Here is a 24,621-nt window from a genome sequence, read left to right as displayed (position 1 = left end):
CCTGCAAGCTCCTGAAAATAAGCCGGCGACAGGAGGCCAAGCAGTGTGACCTCAACTCGACAGGCATGAAGGAGCCTGTTAGAGCGAACCCACCCCAAAGGAAAATGAAAGCGCTCCTGAGTCTCCAGCCAACTTTCCAGGTTGTAAAACACTTTGCTTAGTTTCCATTTGCTTCCAACTCCGAGCTAGGAGGGGAGCTGTCAGAGCAGCGAGAGTTAGCCCTGCTACTTCCAGCTACAACGTCAGCCGCTGCAGCGTCAAAGCCTCTGTGCATCCAGGGCCAAACCTCCCAGCTCTTTGGCAACCAACGCTGCCCTCAGCTTCCAGGTGAACTTTCCTCAGCCGAAGCCTATGGCCCCGATTCCTTGAGCCGGTGGTACTTCACTGGGTTGGGAGTTTGGGGGCTATAAGGCCAAGAGTGGTTCAATTTGGTCATCTGGTTCAACAGACCCTTCAGGCTCCCTGGCTTCGTTAAACCAGATATTTTGACTGGATTTCTGAGCGAAAAACTTGCCAGGGATGGATGATTCATTACAGCCTTTGGGACGTGGTTCCAGTGGTTAGTTGTGCCTTGTTAACATTTGCACCTTGTTTCTGCTTCCAGCCCTTGGATCTTGTTATACCTTTGCTTGCCAGAACGAAGAGCCCATTAGCAAAGTTTTGTTCTCCATGTAGCAACTGATTGAGTCACTCCTCATCCTTCCCTCTGATCAGCTAATTAAATCGTGCTACTACAGTCCCCTTCCACAGGACATGTTTCCTGATCCTTTAATCATCCTCTTCGCTCTTCTCTGAACAGACCTCTCCTTATCAGTGACCTCTCCTCTTCATTTTTATTACCAATTCCCTGGTGCTTATATCAGCAATGCTTTTATGGGCCTCCCCCCACCTGGATCATTGAGAAAAATAGCATAGGTTGAAGAACCATGGACGCTCAGTATATTCAGGGTCAGGTGTCCGAGTAAGTACAGGAGGATTTGACCTTTGCTCCCTTGCTGGTGTGTTGTTTCATGCTTAAGAGATGCTGGTGCCTAAACGGTGTCAGCAGAGCTGTGGTGAAAGATCCCGCGGTGTAGATACGGCTCTCCTGGTACCAGGAGTTTTTCTAATACAATTTATCAGAGGTGCATTGCCAGCAAAAGGCACCTTCTGCAGGCACAGCTGCGTCTGTGCTGAGCTTTTTGCCAACATAGTTAGATCCACTATAAGTGTGCGATCTTCTCTGCAAGGCCAGCCGCACTTGGGCACGTAGGCAAGGTCTCCTACTCATCCACGCTCCGGATCCGGGGTAAGATCCTGTCTAGCTGATGTGTCCTGGGAAGTGATTAGAAGCAGCTTCCCGCTCAGTGCCATAGGACAATATATTGTCTCGTGGTGTTTGCAAAAGAAGAAAAAACCACCCTCAGCTCCAATCCCTATTTCCCACAAAGTAGCCTGGGGAGCCCCCCGACGGACACATGACCTGCCCTTATTCCCTATAGCATGTGAGCAGGGGTTGCCAGACAGGATTAAACTAAGGGAAGGCTCGGAGAAAATTCCTCTTTTATGTATCTTTTAATTTGGTGCCTGGACAAAAGTGTAAGACGTATAAATGGATTACCAGCCATGGTTTATTAGCTCTTCTTAATTCACCTCACCGGCCTAAGAGAAAAGTTATTAGCAGATAGATGGCCAGTAATAAGCTAATTATAACCCTGACAGATCAGAGATGTGAAGAGAGGGTAGTTTGGTAAGCGAGATAACTGTAATTGCGTGTTAAAGATTATGAATTAATATTGATTTAATAAAGCTGTAGCAATTTATTTCTATGGCAAAGACCAGCTATTCATTCAGTGGGCTGCTTCAACAGCAGGCGACGCATTGTACCACGTCGGCTTCTCTGGATTTTCCTGCCTTTCAGCTCCTGAGTGCTGCCTGAGTGATGAGTGTGCCACGGGAGTAGCTGTCTGAAGTCAAAGTACCCCGTCATACAGCAACCGCATAGTTAGTCCTTCTCTACCACGTCCTTTGGCACTGCTGCCCGGACCGTGACTGACATGTCTTCTCATAACCTCGTGGCCCGTTATTACCATAATGCCTCGTCAAGAGAATTCAATGGGAAATGAGATAAATCGCATGCTTCCTTTAAACAAGATGTGGGGATTGGGCTAGAAGACTCTCAGATGGTGGAAATTGCTATCTCTCTGCTGAAACTGGTGGAGCAATGCCAACTGATGGCAGCTGTTCATCTGGCCCAGGTTATTCCAGGGGACTTTGGCCGACTGGTACTAGCCTAGGATTCAAATATCTGCTGGTTTTAAATGCATGGTCAGAGCACCCTTTCAATGGCAAAAGGAGGGCTTTGAACTCAGTGCAAGGTGGGTTTAGCGAGCTGGGAGGGTTGAGCCCCCCAGAACTGCTGTCCAGTCACAGGAACCAGCGGCACAGTTGGCATTAGCGGGTACCCGCTGCAGAGTCATGGGGGAGACCAAGGACTGCATGGGCCTAGGAGATTCACTTCTAGAGGCGGTTTTACCATTCACCGTATAATTCACCAGTGAGAAATCCCATTGCAGCAAGCCTGGGCGCCGACCACCTGCTGTGCAAAGGGCACTTTATGTCGGTCTCTTGGGACCGTAAGTTGGAGATGGAAGATCAGGGAATATTTTTCTGGAGGAGTGGATATGTGCATGGTGGCTGGCGGTAGGGAAAAGCAGCTTGTTTTGGAGCTGAGAGATCTGTGGATGTAATAACTCCATGGCTAGTGATGTGAGCTGAATGTTAATGAGCTTGTCTATTGATAGCGGTATTGATAGGACACGGGGCTTCCAAAGAGTTTTGTCAGGGACGTTATGTTGTGCTGAATCGGGTAACCTCATGCATTAATATTTCAACGTAGGCTTTGTCTTCTGCGCGCTTTCAACAACTGCCGTATCTGATAAAGGATGCGCTTTGATTGGGAATTAGCAGGCTGGTTTGATGTTATCTCGGAAGCTAGATCATGATGCATCCTCCCCTCTTTGTTGGTTGATATTCTTGACTTTTGCCAGGTGGGAAGGGAGTCATGCCTTGCTCAGGTTTGGAGAATATCAGATCGCAGGAACCCCAAACCATCCATGGTCTGACAGCCCCAAGGCAAAAAGAACAGATGCTGGCCCAGGGGGACCTTTTACGGTGCACGGGTCCAAAGCAGCATCCCTGTGACTTAAAAACTGGAGCAGATTCAAGGAACTGGCACGGTTAGTGAAAAAATGGACCTCTGTCTTTTTTCCATTTGACCGCATGAGTATTGAATGTGGATGAATCGGGAAGGCCGTGCCTATTTGGAATCAAAAGGGGAATATGCCAACATAACAATTCGAGATCGATATCCTGAGGGTTTTTTAATCCTACTGTGGGGGGAGAAGAATCCATGCAATCAAAGTCAGAAATTACACAGATATACTTCATTTTGGAGCAATACAGCTTGGACTGTATAGCTGAAATCAGGAGGTGGTATAGTAGATTAGGCTAACCCAACTTCCTAGAGACTGATCAATATAATTGTTCCAAGTACTGGAACTTTAATGGGAGGGGTTTTGTGTGCGTTTCATGTGCTGCTGTATTAAAGGCAGTCAGGGTTTGAGCCCTTCAAGTCTCTGGGTACGAACATGCTGCATGAATGCGTTTGGGGTCCGTGTTCTTTGCCCCCATTCAACTATCTTCCTGATTATTTCTAAGGCAATTTGATGCTTCTAACTAGATCTGGATAATTCCTGTGGTTCTGAGAGTTTTCTCCATGCATGCAAAGCTTTCCCCTGGACCGGAGAGGTCAGATGCATGAGATGCTTGTCACAAGATGACTAAATATTTTCCACTCCCTGCTTGCAATGTTGGCGGTTAGCGGTGCTGGCAAGCAGGGTGCAGGAGGGAAACCCTCGAATTCCCTGTCATGTCACAGGCAGGGGCTCATCCTAGGTCACTGATCCCACTGGGAGTCTGTCTGTCTGACTTGAACGGGCTTTGGATCAGGCTCCCAGAGCTTCGGCCAGCTCCCTGTGCAGTCCCAAGGGCCCATTCCCGACTCCTGTACCAATGATAATGCCAGGCTGCCTGGGAAATGTGCCTCTTGAGGCTTCTCGGTAGCAAGGAAACAACCAGGGAGTTGCAGAGGATGGGGAAAGAATATGAAGGGTTGTTTGAACTTGGGGGTGTGGGCAAACCCTAAATCTTCCCCACCCTGTACATTGCCCTGGCAAACCGAGTCCTTTTTAATCTATGCCACAGCTTCCCCAGACTGCCCAGTGAGTGTGTGTGCCTCCTTCAGGTGGAAGGGGTACAGAGAGGACGTTTCAGTCTCTGTCTAAGTGCCATCCCTACCTAGGTAGCATTAGGGATACATCATGTCATTTGTAACTGCAGGGTTTTGAAGTGTGGATGGGCACAGGATTTTTTGTTTTTTAATGATTTGCTTTTCGAAGCTGATTTTGCATGGAACGCGCTCACCAAAGCTGTTCTATTATTATTTCTGTGCCATTTCCCAAAATAACTTAATAGCAGTCTGCAACCACTAACGATACACCTGTTATTTGCAACCCACAGACCAGGGAAGACAGAGGCCGCTCGGAAAGAGGCACTCCTGCCTCTGGGGAAGCTTTGCTGGTTGAAAGCAGTGGGGGGGAGCAAATTGAGTAATCTCTTCACATGCAGGTGGGCCAAGAGCCTGCCACGGGCAGAAGCCCCGGCTTTCAGTGCCCCTTTTCATTTTCTGCCACTTCTTGCCACATAAGAAGGTGAGGTGTCTTGCTAGCCCCTTACGCATCCGGTTCTTGGAGCTTGAACATGACCAGCCTCTCCCTCCCCAGTCTCCCACTTGTTCAAATACCAGCGTAAAAATTGTTGAGTGGGTTTTTTTTTTTAAACTCTTTATCGACTGCATTTAAAATATATATTTCTTAATTTTTTTTTAATTAATCAAATGTGGCCAGCACTACATTTCATAGAGAAGAGCAACCAATGTTTGCACTTGTGCCAGGTTGCAGTGCTCTAGGTTGGTCCAAGGATACCAGTCAGCAGAGGAGGCCGCGTGGCCAAGACCAGGTGGGACAGCAACAGGACCTGTGTTGCAATTCCAGTCCTGCCACTGACTGGCTACGGCAGTGTCAGGGAGGTCACTTCACCTTGCCGGGTTCGTCCACCGTGGTGCATGGAGTGTGAGGTGGGGGCTTTTGGGCTAACTGGGGTACTGGAAGCAGTCTAGCTGCAGCACTAAGGCAGGGCTAATTTGCCCTGCTCCCTGGCACAAAGCTGCATGCTGCTGCAGCCAGGCTTCTTCTGGGAGCTAATTTAGGCTGTACCCCCTACCCTCTGTTCCCCTATTAGTTCAGTGTGGGGAAGCTGCCTTCCTTTTGTACACTGGCATACCCAGAAAGGGGTGCTGCAGCTTGCACAGACATACGAGAGGTCATTTTGAATTAGCAGCTGTGGGTGAGACTGGCACAGAACAGCTCAGCACCAACAGTGAAATGTGCCCAAGGAGCTGCATAGGTACTTGGGCATTTGGCCTATGCTGAGCTTGCGCCTTGGCCCCATACCTGAACTAGCTACTAGGTATCCTCACCTCTTTGACTGCCAGGTCAGCACGCTCCCAGTCTCTGGGTGCTGCCAGCTGGGCATCCTCCACTCCAATCCTCAGTAAAACTCCTCTGCCCCAAGCATTCTGGTTCCTGAGCCACCTTGCACGTGCTTTTGTTTTAGGTGGAAACAAGGGCTTAACCGTCTCTCACCTTAAATGGAGGGCAGTGGTTAAGGAGGTTTAAACCAACCCATATCACTGATAAGCCACCTGGCAGCTTGGCTCCAGAGGGAGCCCTGCATGCCAGGCCTTGTAGCAGCTAGAGGCTGTCGCTCTGTACTAAAGATAGAAGAAGGTTTCAGTTTGCTTCACTGAAAATCATGTGCAACCTCCGAGCTCCTGGCGGGCTGCCGGTGTCAGCTGGGTGAAGATGACCTGGCCCTGCTGCCTGCAACGAAGGGAAATTCAGGTGCAAAGACCTGGCCGATAGGATCTGCCCTGGCTCAGGACAAGAGGAGGAAGCTGAATGAGGTTTTGGTGGGCAGAAATCCCAGCACTGCATGTGCAGCCCTGCGAGCAGAGAATATTAGGCCGGTGGCAATGTGTTGTTGCCCTTCCTCAGCCCCTACCCCAAGGGCAGGTGCATCAAGGAGGAAGTTGGGGAGAGTAGGGCTTTAGCGGATTTTGCTGGCCCAGCCTTAGCAATGCCATCAACTCAGCCCATTACCTGAGGTCCGATCCAGCTGTCAGCTGCCGTTCCAGGGGAAGCGGCCCTATCGGGAACCAATCAGCCAGACTTATGTGGAAAGACTATGGGAATTTTATTTCCGGGGGAAATGCAAGGTATTATCATGAGGATGTCTCCACCCTAGAACTCTTGCAAGCTGAAGAGACTGGGAAAGACAACAGCAGCGCAGAGAAATGATTTGATCAAGATAATTCAGGAAGTCGGAGATAGGAAGAGCCCCCAGATGCGCGTGCACCAAGTCAGCACCCCATCCTTTGCTCCATGCAGCCTCACCATATAACTTAAAGCCCCCAAACCTCTCTGTGCATGTCACACTTCCCCTGGGTGCAATTCTTTCTCTGTCCCAGAAAAGCAGCCCCTGCTGGGGTGGGATGCCGCGGCTACTCTGCAGCACAGGGAGCGGTTTGAGGAGGGACACAGAAGAACACCTTTTGGAGGTCAACGCTGCAGGAGAAATATGGGAGGCAGAAAGCAATTACCACGCTGGAGTCCGTCCAGGAGAACAAGATGAAAGTACTTCTCTTTTAGCTTCATGGCTCCCTTAATGATCGTAGGCCATCAGGGTATTGCCTTTGTCTCACGGGCACGTCTGCTAGTCCAGCAAATATGTACCCAGGACACAAATAACCTCCTCAAAGGCAGACTCCCCGAAAGGAGGTCCCTGCACCGTGTTCTGCCTTTGGCAGCTGCATGGCTTTTTGAGCTGTTTTCGTATTCATATCAGCCTCCCAGTATCTCTCTGGTTTCCCCCTGGCCGTGCAGATTCGAGTGCTGTTGTTTTTCTGCTCCATTCTGGTGTGTTCAGATTGCATCATCTCTTTCCATCAAATATTGCCGGTCTGAAAACAGACGGGGGATAAGGTGTGAGCTGTTTTTGCAAAGTCAAATAGCAGGGAGCAGGCAGGGGACACTGGGGCATCTGATGCTTCCAGATGAAGCCAGACTCTTTCCTCCTGCTGGAAGGTGGACAGACATCTTCTCCTCTTCGGTCCCCATGTCCTGCCTGTTCCAAGGAGCAATGAGAGTTTTAAAGGGATCCCCCGTCCTCTTCCCAGCTGGCCTAGTCCTTGAATAGGACTGACTCTTAGAGTTGAGTGACCATGCTGTTGCATCCAGGCTGGGCTTTATCCCAGCAGTTACGCTGGCAAAAAGTCAAGCCCCAGCTTAACTAGCTGGAGCAGCATCATTTTTTATTTTTAAAGGGAGGATCAGCCCCTTGTTTTATTGCTTCACAGAGTGATGCGTTGCATGTGAGATCCATCTCCTGCGTGGTGCCAATCTACCGCTTCAGTCCTGGTTCAGGCCATTTACATGGATGCGCAGAGAGAGACATAAAACCAAGCCCACGGGACTGTCTCCCAAGCCAGGCTGTGCTGCACAGTTCAGGGCGAAAGCCCCAATCTTCCTCTTCCCTCGCTGTGAGCTGTCCAGAAATGCCTTCCAAATGGTGTAAACATGATCACGGGCACCAGCGGCGATGATGTGATGTATCCGGCATGCGCCACAGCCATGCAGAAGCCAACAGAAGAGTCCTTGCCCCTGCGGCTAATTGCTGGAGAAACGGTTAGATCCTGCATTTAGCAATGAACACCCAAGGCTTGCTCAGCTTGCCTCTAGCCTCAGGTACTGTGCATGCTTGGATATGCCTGCCCTAAATAAGAGATGAGCTTCACTAATGTGAAATCAAAGGGAAGACCATTAAGTGGAAATGTCAATAAGGGCTCAAGAGCTGGTCTGTCATTGTGGAAGTCCTTGCAGCCTCCCCCCTCGCCACTGCAGGCTGCCTCAAGGCACCGTGCGCGGGCAGAGCTCCCCTGGGGAACCGAGAGTGAGGCCTGCAAGATTTGGGCCATGGCCAGAATGAATATTAATCAGCTGGAGAAATCCCCAGTGCAAACCCTAGCTAGGACAAGTCAGTCGTGTTCGCCAAGGATTGCTGTGAAATCCCCCCCATAATAGTTTTTATGCGTGTTATTCCTGTTGGGCTGATGCTCAGATAAAGCCAATTACAGTACGTCTTCGGTGAAAAGCGGCAGCTCGTATTAAACTTAATTGCTCCCCCCTGGAGCTGTAAGTGGGAGGGTGGCTTCCAAGCGAGGGTGGCTTGCGTTTTGCATTTAATATCTTTCCCCGAAGGAAGTTGGGTGCACCCGAGTGAGCAAATGTCCCCGTTTCTTCTCATTTGCCTGGGATCGGGGAAGTTGAATATTGCAATCGCTCCGGCGAGGGAATTCAAGGCAGGTCTCCAGCATGAAGTCAGACGATGAAATCCTCTCCTCTGCTGACATGATATTTCAGAAGCGTGCTGTATTACCATTTTATCTGATGAAGCAGCTATCGACTTCAGCTCAGGAGCGGAGTGCTATGGAGAAATCAGTGCAAGCCACCTACAGCTTTGCACTTCTGCATAGACTTTGGTTAGTGGCTCCAACTGCATTTGTACAGCTAGATTTAATGTAGATATTTTATGGAGGCCCCTGGAGACCCCAAACTGTAGCAAGGCCCTTTTCTATTGAGTACCAGGGCTGTCAGCTTGGGACGGGCAGTACAGAGGTAATAAATGCCCTTCCTGCCCTCTCCCTCCTCCCCACCAAAAAATGGATTTCAGAAGCATGCAATAGAATTAACTGATTTTAAAGGCCAGAAGTGATCATGAGAGTATATGCACAGATGGTAGGATTTTACCTGCTAGTTTTTGCATCCAGCCCAGTAATGTCACGGGGCAACTTGAAGGTTGTTGGGGGGGGAGCAGCATAGGCAGAAAGCAGCGGTCCTGGGGGATGAAGCGCTGCATGTCCGTGTGCCGCCTGGGTCTCTTAACCCTGTGCTGCTAGTCATTCAAAAGTTTGGTTTTTTGACAAGCTTCTCTTTTTTTGCAAAGGCGTCTTTTCGTGGTAGGCTTGTTGCAGCTATTTATATCAGCCCAGCATTAGTAAATATTTTGATTATGGCATGCATTTTTGTGACAGCATGGGCCAAATGGTTGTCATTATGGAGGGAAATAATCTCTTGAAAGGGAAGATTTGCAGATTTCTAGCGAAATGTAGGTCTACTGAGGGTAAGTTTTATGATAATGTTCCCAGAGACCCCAAGAGCTAAAATGCCGACTTGTCATAAACCATTGTACAATGAGACGAGATGGAATTTCCTTCATTTGGTCAAAAAAACCCCAACCCCTCCCTGGGAGATACCAGAGGTGCAAAATTGTTACAGCACAGGAGGAAAGAGCGACAGGAGATACACCCTACAACGCCATGCTGATAAATGGAGACCTTTCCCTTCAAGGATAATCACCTCTTTGAGAAAAGGGTTTGATCTGCAGCTTTGCTTCACAGAATATTAATTCTGCCAGGCCAACGCATAGGTATTAGACCTCAGGAAGCACCCAAGGTGTGCAAGGGCTATCCAATTTAATGCACCGTGAGAGGGGTTGTGGCTTGAGATGAGGGGAAGGCCTTTGCACACACGCGTGCGTGGCCAGATCTGAGCTGGTGTGACTGAGAATGGCGGGTCCTGATCTGTGGTGCTTGCAGACGTGACGCTTGCGGCTGGATTTCACTATCAGAGAAAGGCAAGCAGCTTGCAGGGTGCTTCCAGCGAAGCACCCACCTGAATGAGAGGAAAGACCCCGTTGAGTTGTGAGGTCTGCGATGGGCCGGTTTGCTAGCCTGCGTTGCAATTGCAGCTTCGGTCCTGTCCCAAGACGCTGCAAACTCTTGAACAGCAGATCTTCCCCATTGTGGCACTTTGCCATCTGACTCTCGACTTCACTATGCCTCGAACGGAGCATGGGTCTAAATCTCAGCCAAATCCTATGACTAGCTGCTCCTTTCCGTGCTGCTTCTGACTTAGGGATAGACTCTGCTGAGGCCCTTTCAGTCAAAAGCTTGTCTAATCCTTAAAAGAGAAGTCAGATGACTGGAGGAGGCTGAACCTAAGGGGTGGAAAGTAATGATACAACTTGTATCCAGCACTAGGCTGGGTGAGTAGGGCCAGGAACACTGCTGCAGGTCGCAGCTCATCTTACCGGCATGTTCATTCCTGCAGCGGGAGAAAGAGGCAGAGCTAAAGGAGAGAAACACATTCCCCCTCCCCATCCTGCGCCTTTGCAGAAATCAAATTGCTGCTGCTGAATATGCATCGTGTCGACACCGTGGCCCCTCGAAGGGCAGTGTCTGCTGCATGCCCAAGTGGAACGGAGGGGAAGGACTTGTTTGCAAGGCCTACCCGTCCTTGCTGCACAACCAAAAGCTCAGTTGTGCCAGCCCTAAAAGGTACCTAGCTCAAGTAAAAGGCCCTGTGCTTCTCTGGGGTCACACACTTGATAACCAGGGAGCCACACCACTTTATACCAGTGAGAGAGCCTGATTCAGGATCTCTGCCCATATTAGGCCAGCAAGATTTTTGCAAAAAAGTTCTTTAATTGCTAGCTTAAATTGTGTTGTCCAGACCCTCAAATTCTGTGCAAAGTGTTGGGACCATTTGTGTTCAACTTGTGTTTCTTTAATTGCAAACTTTAATTGTGTTATGGGGAGAAACACCAGCTGCTCCTATTCTGTGCAAGGACCTGGGACTTTGCAGCTTCTTTTGCTTTTATCTGGGATTTTGGGTGCCCAAGGATTTCCTCCTCCAGTGTTTGCATCCTGTGACAATACCTTTGAATTTACTGGGGTCTCTCAACGTTCATGCCAAATTCTGCAACTCGGTTGGTTAAACAGAAGGGTGACCGGATTCCTTGATTTACTTTTGCCACTGTGATTTTATTCTTTTCAGCTCCCAGGGTTGTAAAACAATCCGGCACCAGCTGACAGGGGTGCGCGTCGAAGAACTCGAAAGCACCACAAACATCGTTGCCGCAAACGCCCCTCCGGCGCCCCCCTCGCCTAGCAGAAGCTGTGACGCGTCCTCAGCATAAAGGTTTTGCGTCTTCAGAAAGGAAGTGACCCAATAGGAAAAACAAACCCCCAGCGCTGCCCTGCCAGCCCGCAGGCAGGGCGCTCCGAGAACCCCCTTGCAAATCAGCATCAGAGAGTTTGCGGCGGGCATCTTGCAACCGATCCCTCTTGCTTGCGACGAATCTGGGTTTCCAGGACGATCGCTGGTGCGTGCTGGGGAGCTAGCAGGATTGCCCCTAGGTCTGGAAGTACGGTCACAAGCATAGGCCCTATCCCCCTTCGAACACCTATACATGGGAGACAGGCCCCGAGACACACTCTGCTTTGGCGAGGAGTCCCGTGGAGGTGTCGGAGGGCAGATCCCAGCGCTCCAAGGTCCAGAGCGTGGCTTCGAAACAGGCCGGCCTTTTGCTCGCCCCCTTTGCAAAGTGCGGGGAGCCCTGCTGATGCCAAGCACCGCCCCAGACCCGGGCACGGCTCCTGGCAGGAAATCACCAGGTCCCTTTCCAAACATGCTGCACTCGCCTGTGTGCCCGCTGGCTTTTTGGGACGTGCTGTTCATACGGGCAGGCTTTCTTCTGCCAGCAGGCGGGCAGCGGCCTCACGCTTTTCCAGTTTTTCTTACAAGCGTCTCACCTGGCAAGTGGGTTGGAGGAGCTGGGGCTTGAGAGAGAAGCAGCGGCTCTGGTGAGGTGAGATGCCAGTGGGTGCAGTTGGCACCAAGAAATGGGATGTGGTTGGCAGTGGGTGTGCCTGGTGCTGCAGGTCCAGGGTGCAGCTGGCACCAAGGAGTGGGATGCAGTGGCGGGCAGTGGGTGCGCTTAGCAGTGCAGATCCAGGATGCAGTCAGGGATGCAGCGTGCAGCACGTGCACGCAGTAGTGCACCCCCCAGGGCGCAGTCAGAGATGCAGCGTGCAGTAGGTGCATTCAGCGGTGCACCCCCGGGGTGCAGCGTGCAGCACATGCACTCAGCAGTTTACCCCCAGGGCGCAGTCGGGGATGCAGCGTGCAGTAGGTGCATTCAGCGGTGCACCCCCAGGGTGCAGTTAGGGGTGCAGCGTGCAATGCATGCACTCAGCGGTGCACCCCCAGGGCGCAGTCGGGGATGCAGCGTGCAGTAGGTGCATTCAGCGGTGCACCCCCAGGGTGCAGTTAGGGGTGCAGCGTGCAAAGCATGCACTCAGCGGTGCACCCCCAGGGCGCAGTCGGGGATGCAGCGTGCAGTAGGTGCATTCAGCGGTGCACCCCCAGGGTGCAGTTAGGGGTGCAGCGTGCAATGCATGCACTCAGCGGTGCACCCCCAGGGCGCAGTCAGGGGTGCAGCGTGCAGCACATGCACTCAGCAGTGTACCCCCAGGGCGCAGTCGGGGATGCAGCGTGCAGTAGGTGCGTTCAGCGGTGCACCCCCAGGGTGCAGTTAGGGGTGCAGCGTGCAATGCATGCACTCAGCGGTGCACCCCCAGGGCGCAGTCGGGGATGCAGCGTGCAGTAGGTGCATTCAGCGGTGCACCCCCAGGGTGCAGTTAGGGGTGCAGCGTGCAATGCATGCACTCAGCGGTGCACCCCCAGGGCGCAGTCGGGGATGCAGCGTGCAGTAGGTGCGTTCAGCGGTGCACCCCCAGGGTGCAGTTAGGGGTGCAGCGTGCAATGCATGCACTCAGCGGTGCACCCCCAGGGCGCAGTCGGGGATGCAGCGTGCAGTAGGTGCATTCAGCGGTGCACCCCCAGGGTGCAGTTAGGGGTGCAGCGTGCAATGCATGCACTCAGCGGTGCACCCCCAGGGCGCAGTCAGGGGTGCAGCGTGCAGCACATGCACTCAGCAGTGTACCCCCAGGGCGCAGTCAGGGATGCAGCGTGCAGTAGGTGCATTCAGCGGTGCACCCCCAGGGTGCAGTTAGGGGTGCAGCGTGCAGCACATGCACTCAGCAGTGTACCCCCAGGGCGCAGTTGGGGATGCAGCGTGCAGTAGGTGCATTCAGCGGTGCACCCCCAGGGCGCAGTCAGGGATGCAGCGTGCAGCACAAGCACTCAGCAATGCACCCCCAGGGCACAGTTAGGAGTGCAGTGTGCAGCACAAGCACTCAGCAATGCACCCCCAGGGCGCAGTGGGGGATGCAGTGTGCAATGGGTGCACTCAGCAGTGCCCCCGCGGGGTGCACTCGGGGCTGCAGCGTGCAGTGCCGGCGCCCCAGGACTGCAGCGGGCAGCGCCTGCACAGGCCCCTTTAAGAGCCGGCCGCGCGGGTGCTCGCAGGAGCTGCTGCTGGGAAGCGGCGGGATCGCGGCGATCAATCTCCGCGCTCCTCCCTCCCTCCTCGCCCGCCCGCCCGCCCGCCCGCCTCCCCGCCCGGCGCGGCCGCGAGCGCAGCGGCGCGGAGCGGAGCGGGAGCGGGAGCAGGCGGCGGCGGCGGCGGCGGCGCGCACTTGCCCCTGGCCGGGCAGGCGGCCCCGGCTGCGGATTACAAACAGGGGCGGCTGCCCCCCGCGCGGGGAGAGGGGCCGCTGCCCGCCAGAGGTGATGGGGAAGGCGAGACCAGGTGAAGAGAGGAGCAGGCTGAGCTGCACCCCCACCCTTTTTTTTGTGGGGGGGGGGAGTCTGGGGGTGCGGGGCAAAGCTGCACCTGGGGGGGGCCGGGTGCCTGGGGAGGGTGCTGGGCGCACGAAGTTCCTGCAAGGGGGGGAAGGCTGGCTGGTGCGTGTGTTTGCGTGTGTCTGTGTAGTTGTGCGTGTGCAGGGCAGAGGAGAGCAGTCCCGGTGCCCCGCACGCCCCGTGTTTTGCAGCGCGACTTCCCGAACCCCCCGTGTCAGGGGCGGGAGGACGGACCCCCCCCCCCGTCTGCTGCCCCGTCTCGTCTCGTCTAGACAGGGATTCCCTGCCCGCGCCAGCTCGGGTGGGATTGTGCTAATCCGGAAAACGGGGGTCGCCCCCCTCTGCCGTCTGCGTGCCTTCCCGCTTGGTTTGAACGTGCTCGGCTCTCTCTTTCCCACCCTCCGTCTCGATGGATTGGGTTTTCCGGGACGTGCTGTGCCCGCTCCCCGCAAACGCTTCGCCGCGAGCGGATGAGGCCGAGCGGGGTGGGAGAGGCCCAAGGGAGCGTGTCTCGGCCTTGGCTAATTGGCCATGCGCCGGGGAGGGCCACATCGGAGGTTTTGCAACGTGTGTCCACGCAGCATCCTAGAGGCACCGGGTGAAATGGCAGCGTTGGGCGGCGAGGATGGAGCGAACCGGGGGACAGCGCACCCCACCCTTCCTGGGGGGCCCGGGCACCCGGCACGGCTCTCCTGGCTGCGGTGGGTCGGGGCGCCCGTGATGGAGCGGCCGGCACGCCACCCTCGCCGTGGCGGTTGCGAGTTGCTTCGAACGAAGAAACTTTCTCCTTCCGAGGGACCCCGACGCTTCCTCTCCCGGGCTTGCCGCGGCCTGGGTCACAAAGTTGCTTTTGTAAATCGTTTCCTCTGCCATCCCCCCTTGGGAGCCGGGGTCACTCCGGTGCCTCTCGGCCGAGGGCTGCGCCTCCCTCCTCCCCTTCCACCCACATCTCTCTCTTCCAAATGGCTGCATGTGACGGGCTTTCTGGGAACGGCAGTTCCTGGATCCGAGCGAGGACTGTATGTTTTTTTTTTTTTACAGCTATCGACATGACTTTGAGACTGGCAGGGGAGAGGCAGGAAGCATCGCTTCTTTGGGCATGCTTGCCGGTGCCTCCTGGGTGTACGATCTCTTCTGTATTTCCACCGTTGCATGCATTTCCCCCCCCCCCCCCCATCTCTCATCGTGTCCGTTTGCAAGCTCCTGGCTCGAGAGCCCATCTGCTCAGAGCCGTGTAGGCAAGGGAGGCCTAATAAAGTTTCTCAGCGATGGCTCCAAATGCGATGCGTGTGGCAGAGAGCAGCAGGCAGCCCCGGCCGAGCCGGTCCCCCGTGCGCGGAGATAAGAGCCACGAGCGCGTTTCCCCCAAATGCTGAGCGGAGGAGCGGATGTGTCAATATTGATGTTGGGTAAACAGGGCAGGGCGGGTGGCATCTGCAGGCAACAAGTGTCCCTTGCTCTCTCCAGCTGCAGGCTCTGGAGTGTGATTGTTTTTTTTTTTTTAATTAGTTCTCACTGGTTTATCAGCATCCTCATCCTTTTCCCCATCTGCGCTCTTCCTCTCGCCCTCTGAGGTTGGTGAAGCCGACCGCTTTGCCACGTGGGCGCCGGCCAGGTGGACAGCAGCCGTGAAAGTGGCTGGCCTCGGTGCCACCCTCTTCTGCCTGGCGTGGGGGTGGACCCACAAAATCCACCCCCACCTCCGCTGTGCTGGTGCCCGTAAGGTTGCAACCCGTTCGGTCCGTGCCGAAGGCTCGAGCTGTTCTCTGAACTTTATGTGCGAGGGGCAGTTAAAATAATGCGGACGAGAGGAGCAAGCGGATGCTTTAGGTGATTCGTGTCTTGCTGCTGTTTCCTCGAACCTCATTTTTTCTGCGGAGGTGCAGTTATCATCTGAACTTTTCCACGACCTCTGCTTCAGCAAACCTGAGCTAGCGTGTCGAAGCCTGGCACGCCAAACGTTTCAAGTTTTGTGGTCTGCTTCTGATTATCCGTAACCTCGATCATTCAGTAGCCTTGATAAATCTTGGGGAGATGCAGCTGCGATTCCCGGGCATGCCAGGGCTGGAGGAAGGTTACGGTTTACTTTTAGCTTACGATTTGGATGTGTGGGTGGGAATATGTCTGGCCGCCACTCCGGCTTCTGTAATGCACTTTGAAGAGGAGAGCACCGCGTTTTTTATCGGTACTAATTCCCGAGCAAGAGTCTGGGAGGTGAACGTGTGAATCCAGCCAGCCCATTCCAAAACTCCCGCTGACCTCGGCGAACCCGGGTTTTACCAAGGTTTGTCCTCCAGATTTTATTGCTCGGTGATTTGGGGTCGGTTGCTCGAGCTGTGCCAAGCCTGCCTTGCGTGGGGGTTGCTGTAGGTATTCATATTTGCCAGGCATTTATTTTTTTTTTAGATGGTAGAGAGCAGTGCAGAACGTGACCTCATTACATTGGAAACTTTTGGTGCGGTGATGACAATTGATTTGTTTAGATTACTGCGAGGAAGCAAATTCAAAGCAGGGTGCGTGGTTTCGGGCAGGGAAGAAAAGAAACTCAGGGCAGATGATGAGGGGTGGAAGGGGAGGAAAAGCAGTGTGGGTCCTTGATCTGATCTGCTGGCTCACCCCGGCTGCATCTGTCCCTTGACCGCGTGTCCCTGCGTTGCACCGTGCCATAAAACCGCTCCGGGCTGGCTGGATTGTTTATCTGTGGCACGCATCACAATGGGTAGAAGAGAAGTGCCGCCTACACCCAGCCGTTCCTGTTCGACGCGGTGGGAGGATACTCTTGGCTTCGTGCCCGAGAGTGCCAGGGAGGTGATTGGTGGCCAGTGTGAAACGAGTTCACCGTTTCAGCCCAGATCCTGTCGTGAAAAACACTGCGCAGCCGTCAGCTGGCAACAACTTTCGGTTGCTGGTGGCTGGAGTTGACTCTTAACTCGGGGAAGGCTTGGCCAGTCCGTTGCAGGGTCACCCTTTGGACCTGTCGTTCCAAAGACCTATTTCTCTGCACGCTTATGCCCAAGGCACGCAGGCCATGGCGCTGCCAGGGTCCAAAAAGCCGCTCCTCTGATGGCGAGTGTCCTGCTCTGGAGTTGTGCCTGCAAACCTCCAGCGTGACGTCCCGGAGAGGAAAGTTCACAACTTCGGTCTTGCAAGATCACGGTGCAAGTCCTAGTGAGATTGCAGTGACCCGTGGGTGGACTGGCAGCATCCTTTGCACACAGGCAGTCCCACAGAGGAGGGCACGCCTGGGCTTTGTGCTGGGTGTATAAATAATTTGTCTCCTCCAGAATTGCATAGCGCTTCCTTTTTGATCACCTACTGTTAATTCGGGCTGACAAGGTAACACCGTGGAGCTGAAGGAGCATTTGCTTCTCAGCTGGTTGTATGAGAAGCTTGATTAAAGCAAAGAGCACTTGGCCCTTATCTCCAGGCTTACCTGTGGAGGGTACTTTGCAAGCTAATACCTAACCTTTACAACCTGCTGGAGAGGCGAGGATGAAGAGGGAGGTGATGATGAGATCCCTATTTTTTTTAGGTAGCCCTGGGGGCTAATTAGGTAAATTCCCAGCAAGGATTAGTCGCTTTGGATGCCTGATCCCAGAGGCTTGAAAGCAGCCTGAATTCCAGAGGACCAGTCCTCGGCATGGTGTGGACCTAGCCCAGTGCTCTTCCTTCGACCAAATTATTGCATTAAAAAAACCCAGAGGCTATATGAAATGCATTATTTCCAAATAAAGGCCAAGGCAGGACTTTCTTAGTAGCTTGTGGTTTCCCCGGGGAGTGTTACATCTCTTCAGTGTAAAAGATCATTGCTGTGTCTGGTGCAGTGCTAACTCTCTTCTGGGATCTGCGTGCGCCTGCCAAGATCTCGGAGGCGCGTGCTGTGGGTTCGGCACAGCAGGAATTGAGGCTAGAGATCCAGGGCAGCATATCCTGAGACAGATTATGAATAATGTTCTCATGTAACGGTGCTTGTGGGAATGGTAGACCTGCGTTTGTTCTTACCTGGGAGATTTAACCTTGGAGGATCAGTATCTGGACGCTTCGGTGGCTTTAACAGAACTGGAAGCGATATCCAAAAATGCCCCGTTGCCTGCGTGTTGAGCTGCTGATGCTTTCGGAGTTGCTCAGATTTGAGCAGTCCCATCACTGAGTATGAACCAAAGGTGATGAAGGTCCCTTTCCGCGTGCCCAAATGTAAAGCGTTCGGTGGCGGCGGCAGATTATGGCGTATGGCAATGCTCAAACGACTCCCTGGAGGTGCAGGTGACAAGGTCTCTGTCCTGTGGCTCCAAATCGAATAGAGCAGGAATATGATGTAAATGGGTTAATGAAGGTGAGTGGAGAGGAGAGTGGGGCATGTGAAGGATGAAAGGGGCCTGCCAGAAAAGGGTCGGGGGTTTGCAGGAGAGGCTGTATTTCATGGAAGAGGTGATGTGAGCAGAAGGGCACCTGGAGAGGGTGCTTGAGCAGTTGCAAGGGACAGTGCCTGGGTCTCTCCAGCGGGGTCCGGCCCTTCCTCTCCCACCTTTTGTCTGTCTTGCTTGTTCAGACGGACCATCCATTACTAGGCGCAGCATAGCGGGGGCTCGATCTCTCCCTGGAGTCGCTGAAGTGGTTCTGCAAGCGATGCCTAAAAGGGGGAAAGCCGGTGACGAGGATTCGGGGGTGCAATTGGGGAAACGGTGCTTTCTATCTGGAGAGCAGAGAGCTTGAACTGCCAAAGGGTTCTGGTGTAAGAATAAAAGCATGGACTGTAGATCCCTCCTCGGGTGGAGGGAGTAGTTTTCCACCAGGCCAGAGACATGCCTGGTTGGGGCTGGGCACCACTCTGCTCCTGTTGGAACCCGTGCGAGTCTGGCACGTGGATCTGGGCACGGGGAGGCAGGAGGTGAGAGACCACCACGACGGGGGTGCTGTCACTTGTAAAGGTGCAGGGGGCGGCTCCAGCTGCCATGGTGCTGGGGTGCCAGGGCGCAGTGAGGGCTGGGGTTTGGGGGAAGAGGGAGGGGAGCGTCTGTGCCGCAGCCCATGCCAGTTATGTGCCTGGGGGGAATACTGAAGATGATGCTAATATTCAGCTCTCCAGAGTCCTTTCCAGCTCAGAACGCTGAACAAACATTAACTAATGTAAAGGGAAGCGGCTTTGTCTAGTTACAGAGGAGGGCTGTGAACTGCAAATTAACTTTATGGGCCGTGAAACTGAAGGTTATTTTAAAAAATAATAACTTAAATGAGAATGCTGAAGTTTCCAAGAGTCGCTGAGTCCATCAGTTGTTGTTTAATGCCTTCCATTCCCGTCCCCCGCTCCCCCCCTCCCCAGCCTGTGTTTTCTTGGCTCTGGAACAAATTACAGGCAATATCAGCTTACGCTTGGATTTGAATTTGCATTGCTCTTTAGTCAGCCAAAAGATTTTTTTCTCTTATCACAGAGCCCATAGTGTTTATTTAAGAAGAGCCGGCTTTTTGCGGGAAGGAGAGGAGGGCTTGCTAAGGAATAATACAGAAGGAGACTATGCAACACCTAGAAAAGACACGGTCTTAACGCCGGTCCCATTGAAGTCCCATAGAACGAATGCAACCGTGGGACTTTATAGAAATGTGGGCCGCATCCCAGAAAGGCTTCCCGGCACTAAAAGCTTGTGGGCAGCAAACAGTCTGTGCCTGACTCACTGACAAACATTAAAATTGTATGACAACCGTGCAGCGTTCAGTCATGGTCTGCGGGAGGTAGGCGCGGAGGAGAGAAGCTGAGCCCGGCGATGACATGGAAAGGAGGAGGTTGTTCTGGACGGCAGGAGGGGTGTCTCGCGCCCGTGGCGGCGAACGGGCAGGTGTTGGGAGTAGAGGGGAGCCAAGGTGCATGCTGCAGTCTGGCAGATCCAAGGAGAGGGGCTTTTTGTGCCAAGAGTGGGAGACGGCGTCTGTGCTCCGGGGGTGGGCAGGTGGTGCGGCGGTGCTTCTTGTGATGCGCAAAGCATCGGCTCAGATTTTTAGCCGGCACGAGTAGCAAAGCCGAGCACGTGAGCATTGTTTTGGAAGCGGTTATGGTCGCAGGTGTGGAGATGCTAAGCGGGCAGGAGGAGGAGAGCTCGGGATCGAGGGTAAAGGATGCCAGGATGGTGGGCTGCGGGGGAGACTGAGTCACGGAGGGCGATGATGCTGTGCGAGAGGCCTTGAAGGCAGAAGCGTCAAGGCGTTGATTTGTCTTGCCGAGGAGTGGGTACGCCGGGGCAGAAAGGAGCGGTGGTGTAGCCTGGCTTGCCCCTTCCAAGGAAGTGTCCGAGGGCAGAGGTGGACCCGTGGCTTGAAGTGCCGGGGAGCTGAGAGCTAGGGCTCTTATGGACCTTAGTGGTCCAGGACCAGCCCCATCCTTGGACCAGGACCAGGACCAGCCCCATCCTTGGTCCCAGGGCTGATGCCATTTTAACCGAGGAATAGGAGACGAAGGAGGGGTCTGGCTGGGTGGGCAGGAATATTCTGCAGGGATCTGGGTGTGCACCTCGTGGGATGGCCAAGAGGAGGATGCAAGGCGAATGAAACCAAGAGGAGGAGGAAAGCGCTGAAATCCAGCGCTGGCGATGGCGGTGACGGCCACTTTCTCAGCCAGCGGGACTGGACGCTGCTAGGAGGAGACATCCTGGCGGGCCGGCCAGCTTCCTTGTGCGGGAAGCGCTCCAAGGGGGGAGTGCCAGCTCCCGGGGAGGCCGAGGATACTGCTGGTATTGTCTCCGATGGCCACGGGCCCATCTGCAGTGCTGTGTGGGTACACACGTCGAGGGAGGGAGAGCAGGCAGGATTTCCTTTCTGTGGTGCTGGCTTTCGAGTTAATAACTAACCCAGCGGCCTCGGTTTATCCTCTCATTGTGAGAGAGAATTATTTACATAATAGCATTTTGTGTGGCCTTTCTTTAGAGCCGTTTCCCTGGCAGAGCAGTATACAACCTCTTTTTGGTCAGCATTTGCAGTGGCCTCCCAACACTGGCTTTGGGCTCAGGTTTCCATGGGGCGTAGGGGTGTCGGGCGGTTCGGGAGGTTGCAGTCTGTTCATGTCCCTAGTGCTGAGCACGTGAGCTATGCACGCTCAGAGCATAGGGGCCTGGATAGGAGCCGGAGCAGCCCTTGAGTGTCGTGCTTGCCTGTCTTGCGATTGGGGATCTATAATCCCCGAGTATCCTATTCTAGACAGGTTTCTACGCTCTGCTTATTATTGCAACGCCTGAACCTTTCCCAGGAGCGCAGCAAGCTACATTGCAAACTTTTGTTGTGCTGTTTTCTCTATAACTCTCTTTCCTAGAGAAAGGAAGAAGTGTGTGCCCAGCGGAGTGGCTTTTTTTCAGTAGGGTTTTGCTTTTTATGTGCTGGCTGCTGCATTTATGTTGGATGAAGAGAGGTCAAGGAATCTGCCTTGCTCCTGGGGCAGACACAGAGGTGAGGCATTTGAGGCTGCTTGTTCTTAGAAGAGTATATATCAGGGGTGGGCAAAATACAGCCCGTGGGCCATATCTGATCTTGTCTGAGAGCTGAAATTCAGGTAAGAACGGACGGGGGGAACTCCACTCTGTGGGGTTTGCGGGACTGGCTCTGTGCCTCCATGTGCTGGTCCCAGCGAGAGAGTCAGGAGCACCAGGTGGAGGCACGGAGCCGGCCCGGCTCGATGATGCAGAACTTCCCGCAGTTTCGGGACCCTAGTTTGGCACTGGGCTGGCTCCCTGCTGCTCCGTATGGGTCCTGGCCACGCAGCTGGGGGGGGATGGCCCGGGCCAGCTCTGTGCTGTGCTGCATGGGTCTTGGACATGCGGTGGAGAGTTGCATGCTGCTGGGACAGGACAGGCTGGCTCCATGCAAGTACTGCAGATGTGGCTTCCCCAGTGCTGAATAGAGGGGAAGAATCACTGCTTCTGCTGTATTGGCAACACTCCTACCAATGCAGCTCAGGATGCTGTTAGCCTTCTTGGCAACAAGAGCACACTGCTGGCTCATGCTCAGCTTATTGTCCCGGGGGTGATGGTGGACCTTTTCTGCAGAGCTGCTGGTCAGCCCCCAGCCTGCACCCATGCATGGGATTGCTCTGTCCCAAGTGCAGGACTTTGCGTTGTGCCGGGCTGGCCCTGTGCCGCCCCATATGGCTCCTGGACTTGCAGGTGGGAACTGCGTGCTGCAGCCAGGACAGGATGCACGGGGCTGACTCCCCACCTCCCATCATACCCCCAACACACACCCGCACCCTTTCACAGCCCCCCCACACACAATCTCACCCCCCACCGCAATCCACACATACTCCCACCCCCCCCACCATAACCCTGCACACACCCATGCACACTCTCCCACCACCTACCATACATACACACTTCCACCCCCGCAGCCATACCCACATCCTCTGTGTCTAGCAGGCTGGGCTGTTAGGAACAGTAGAAGCCCTTTGCTTTTTAGCGGTATAAAACTGTAACTGGGGGGGTCCCATCATGGGAGTAGGTTTCTTGCTTGCTCGGTCTTGCTCTCTAGCTTGCTCACCATATCTGGCTGCTTTTAATCTTCCAGAATATTTCCCCCCTAGCAGCCTCTCCCTGTGCCTCGCCGCTGCAGGTTAGCGCATGGTTTATGGGTCACAGCATCTAGCTGGTATGTTAGCGGCTGCGTCACGGCTCCAGGTAAGAATTTACTCATAGGCTTGTGCGAGCTTGTGCCTCCCTCTTCCTTTCTTTTGACACGAGGTTGTAAATGGCTGGTTTTATGGAGCCTGACTCCTGCCCTCCAGGGAGGCGTTGATCTGTAGGCACTGGGCATGTGGCTAGAGGTCTGTTTTGGTGTGGCAGCACGGTCTCGGGAAGTTGCCGTAGGTGACTGGTTACTCTGGGGCAGTGCTCCTAAATGACACCCTGCCAGGAGAGGACATTTCTGTCTCTGGCATGAGAATACTTCTAGCTTTGCAGGGTTTTGAATTGTGTAGGACTACAGGTCTGCGAGGCACTTCTGTATCTCGGGCCATCAAGTCCTATAACACCTCCAAGACATTGCTGATCGTTTTGGTTCATTCCCGTCCTTTAGCTCTGGCACCTCTGTAGTGTTTTTAATAGGGTGCTTTGCCCATACCTGAGCCTAAATGGGTGTTTGCATTGTCCAAAAGCATTAATTAGTAGTTTGCAGGTGCAGGGGGCTGACTCTGACTCCAGTTCTGCAATCTTGTCTTTGGCATAAACTGCTCAAGCGCCACCTTGGAGCCAGTTAGGTTGGGGTTGTTTTAATTTTTGTTTCTTTGTTTTTTGCCTGCTACCACTATCTTCATAAAGAAGCAGGACCAATATAGACTCTTGGCTTTATTTCTAGGTCACCAGTCTGCTTCCCCCCCCCCCCCCCCCCGAGGCCTGAGATCTGCAGACTTTTTTTGACTCAGCAGTACATGACCAGCCGGCTGGGAGGATGCAGCTCGAGTTCCCATTTCCCTACAAAAATGGGAACTCGATTTTAAAAAAAAAAAAGTATATAATTTTAAAAATCCCTAAACGCTAACAGAGATGGTAACAGCTGCTTTGGGAAGCAGCAAAGTCACTGCTGCAGAAATAGGTGTACTGGCGTTTGGGAAAAGTTGCAGCTTATCCTGAAAAAGGTGGACTTGCCCATATATATAATAATGGGCAATAAAAAAGATATATCATGTTATGATTCTTATTATTTTATTTTTTTCTAGTTTTGGTTAGGCTTAGTCTAAAAAAAAATCTTGTTTGGTGGCGGATGAGTTGGCTGCAGCTCCTGTCGCGTTCCCAGTGGGGTGGTGACTGTTGGCTTTCTTCAGGCCCTGGGTACGCAGCTGCAGTGCCTGTCTGGCTTTGCTCTGCCAAAGCTGCCGGGTTTCTGGCTGTCTTTGGGGGGGGGTGGGGAGTCTTTCTGCATTGCTGAGGATTCAGCATCAGGCCCGCTCTGGAGATCGGCTTGGATTTGTGCCTTGCGACCCAAGAAGGCGATTTGGCAAAAGGCAGCAGGGTTGCTTTGCAACTGAGCTTAGCAACTGGAGGGGGAGGGAGGGCTCCAGCAGCTGGGTGTCAGGGCAAGCGGGCTTTGCTGGCACGGTCTTGTCTGCAGCTTCTGCCGCTTGCTCACACGGAGCAACTAAACCTTTTATTTTTATTGTGCTGTGAGTCAGTGGAAGCTTTTATGTTGGGGCTACAGGGCATTTGGCACTGCATCCGTTAAACCTCCCTGCCGTGCCTTACCGAAAGAAGTCGGCTTTTATTTTTTTTGAGCCAGTCATCCCAGTGGTGGTGTTGATTGGAAATGTCAAGGAGTTAGTTTTTCTTTCATTAGCCCTCCTCCTTTATTTATTTATTTTTTTTTTTTCCCTCCTCTTCCGGGGCAGTGACTGAAGTTGGTCCTTTTCCTGAAGTGCTCAAAATGCCTTGTTTGGAGACCCCCTATAAGCAAACAATACGGTTGTGGTCCAAAACGTGGCCGCTTGCAATCGCGTGACTGTGTTGCATAGCCAGGTTTTGCTTTATGACGGAGGGAATGGCGAAGAAACCCACTGATGGATACAAACGCTTCCCTTCCAAGTGTGTGCACGTGCAGCCCAGCCCTGTTCACCTGTCATGGCCTTATAGTTGTTTCGGTGACGTCTCCCCTGAAACGGTGCTTTCCATCTGGAGGGCAGAGAGCTTGAGCTGCCAAAGGATTCTGGTGTAAGAATAAAAGCATTGACTGCAGATCCCTCATCGGGTGGAGGGAGTAGTTTTCCACCGAGCGTATGCCTCCTACACGTGTTGCCATCACTAATAAAACTTAGGATTCATAAGGTAAGAAGTGCACCTCCAGCTGGGTTTGGAGAAGACCTTTGCACCCCTGAGTCTTACGAAGTTATTCCACA

The 24,621-nt window shown here is 53.4% G+C and overlaps 1 protein-coding gene across 21 annotated transcripts in view; it reads left to right on the top strand.

The window, feature by feature from the left end:
* Nucleotides 1-13,549: 13,549 nt before the first annotated feature.
* NCOR2 (nuclear receptor corepressor 2) overlaps nucleotides 13,550-24,621 on the top strand; it is a 336,324-nt gene continuing 325,252 nt past the window's right edge. For 20 of the 21 annotated variants that reach the window (XM_019486694.2, XM_019486692.2, XM_019486689.2 and 17 more), the window contains exon 1: nucleotides 13,551-13,713. The gene's annotated coding sequence lies outside the window, so the exon portion shown is untranslated. Of the gene's footprint in view, nucleotides 13,714-24,621 lie in introns of all 21 variants that reach the window. The other variant, XM_019486693.2, reaches the window with a different exon arrangement.

The sequence above is a fragment of the Alligator mississippiensis genome, chromosome 10, assembly GCF_030867095.1.
Source record: "Alligator mississippiensis isolate rAllMis1 chromosome 10, rAllMis1, whole genome shotgun sequence".
Taxonomy (NCBI): Eukaryota; Metazoa; Chordata; order Crocodylia; family Alligatoridae; genus Alligator; species Alligator mississippiensis.
This window is presented reverse-complemented; position numbering and strand designations above follow the sequence as displayed.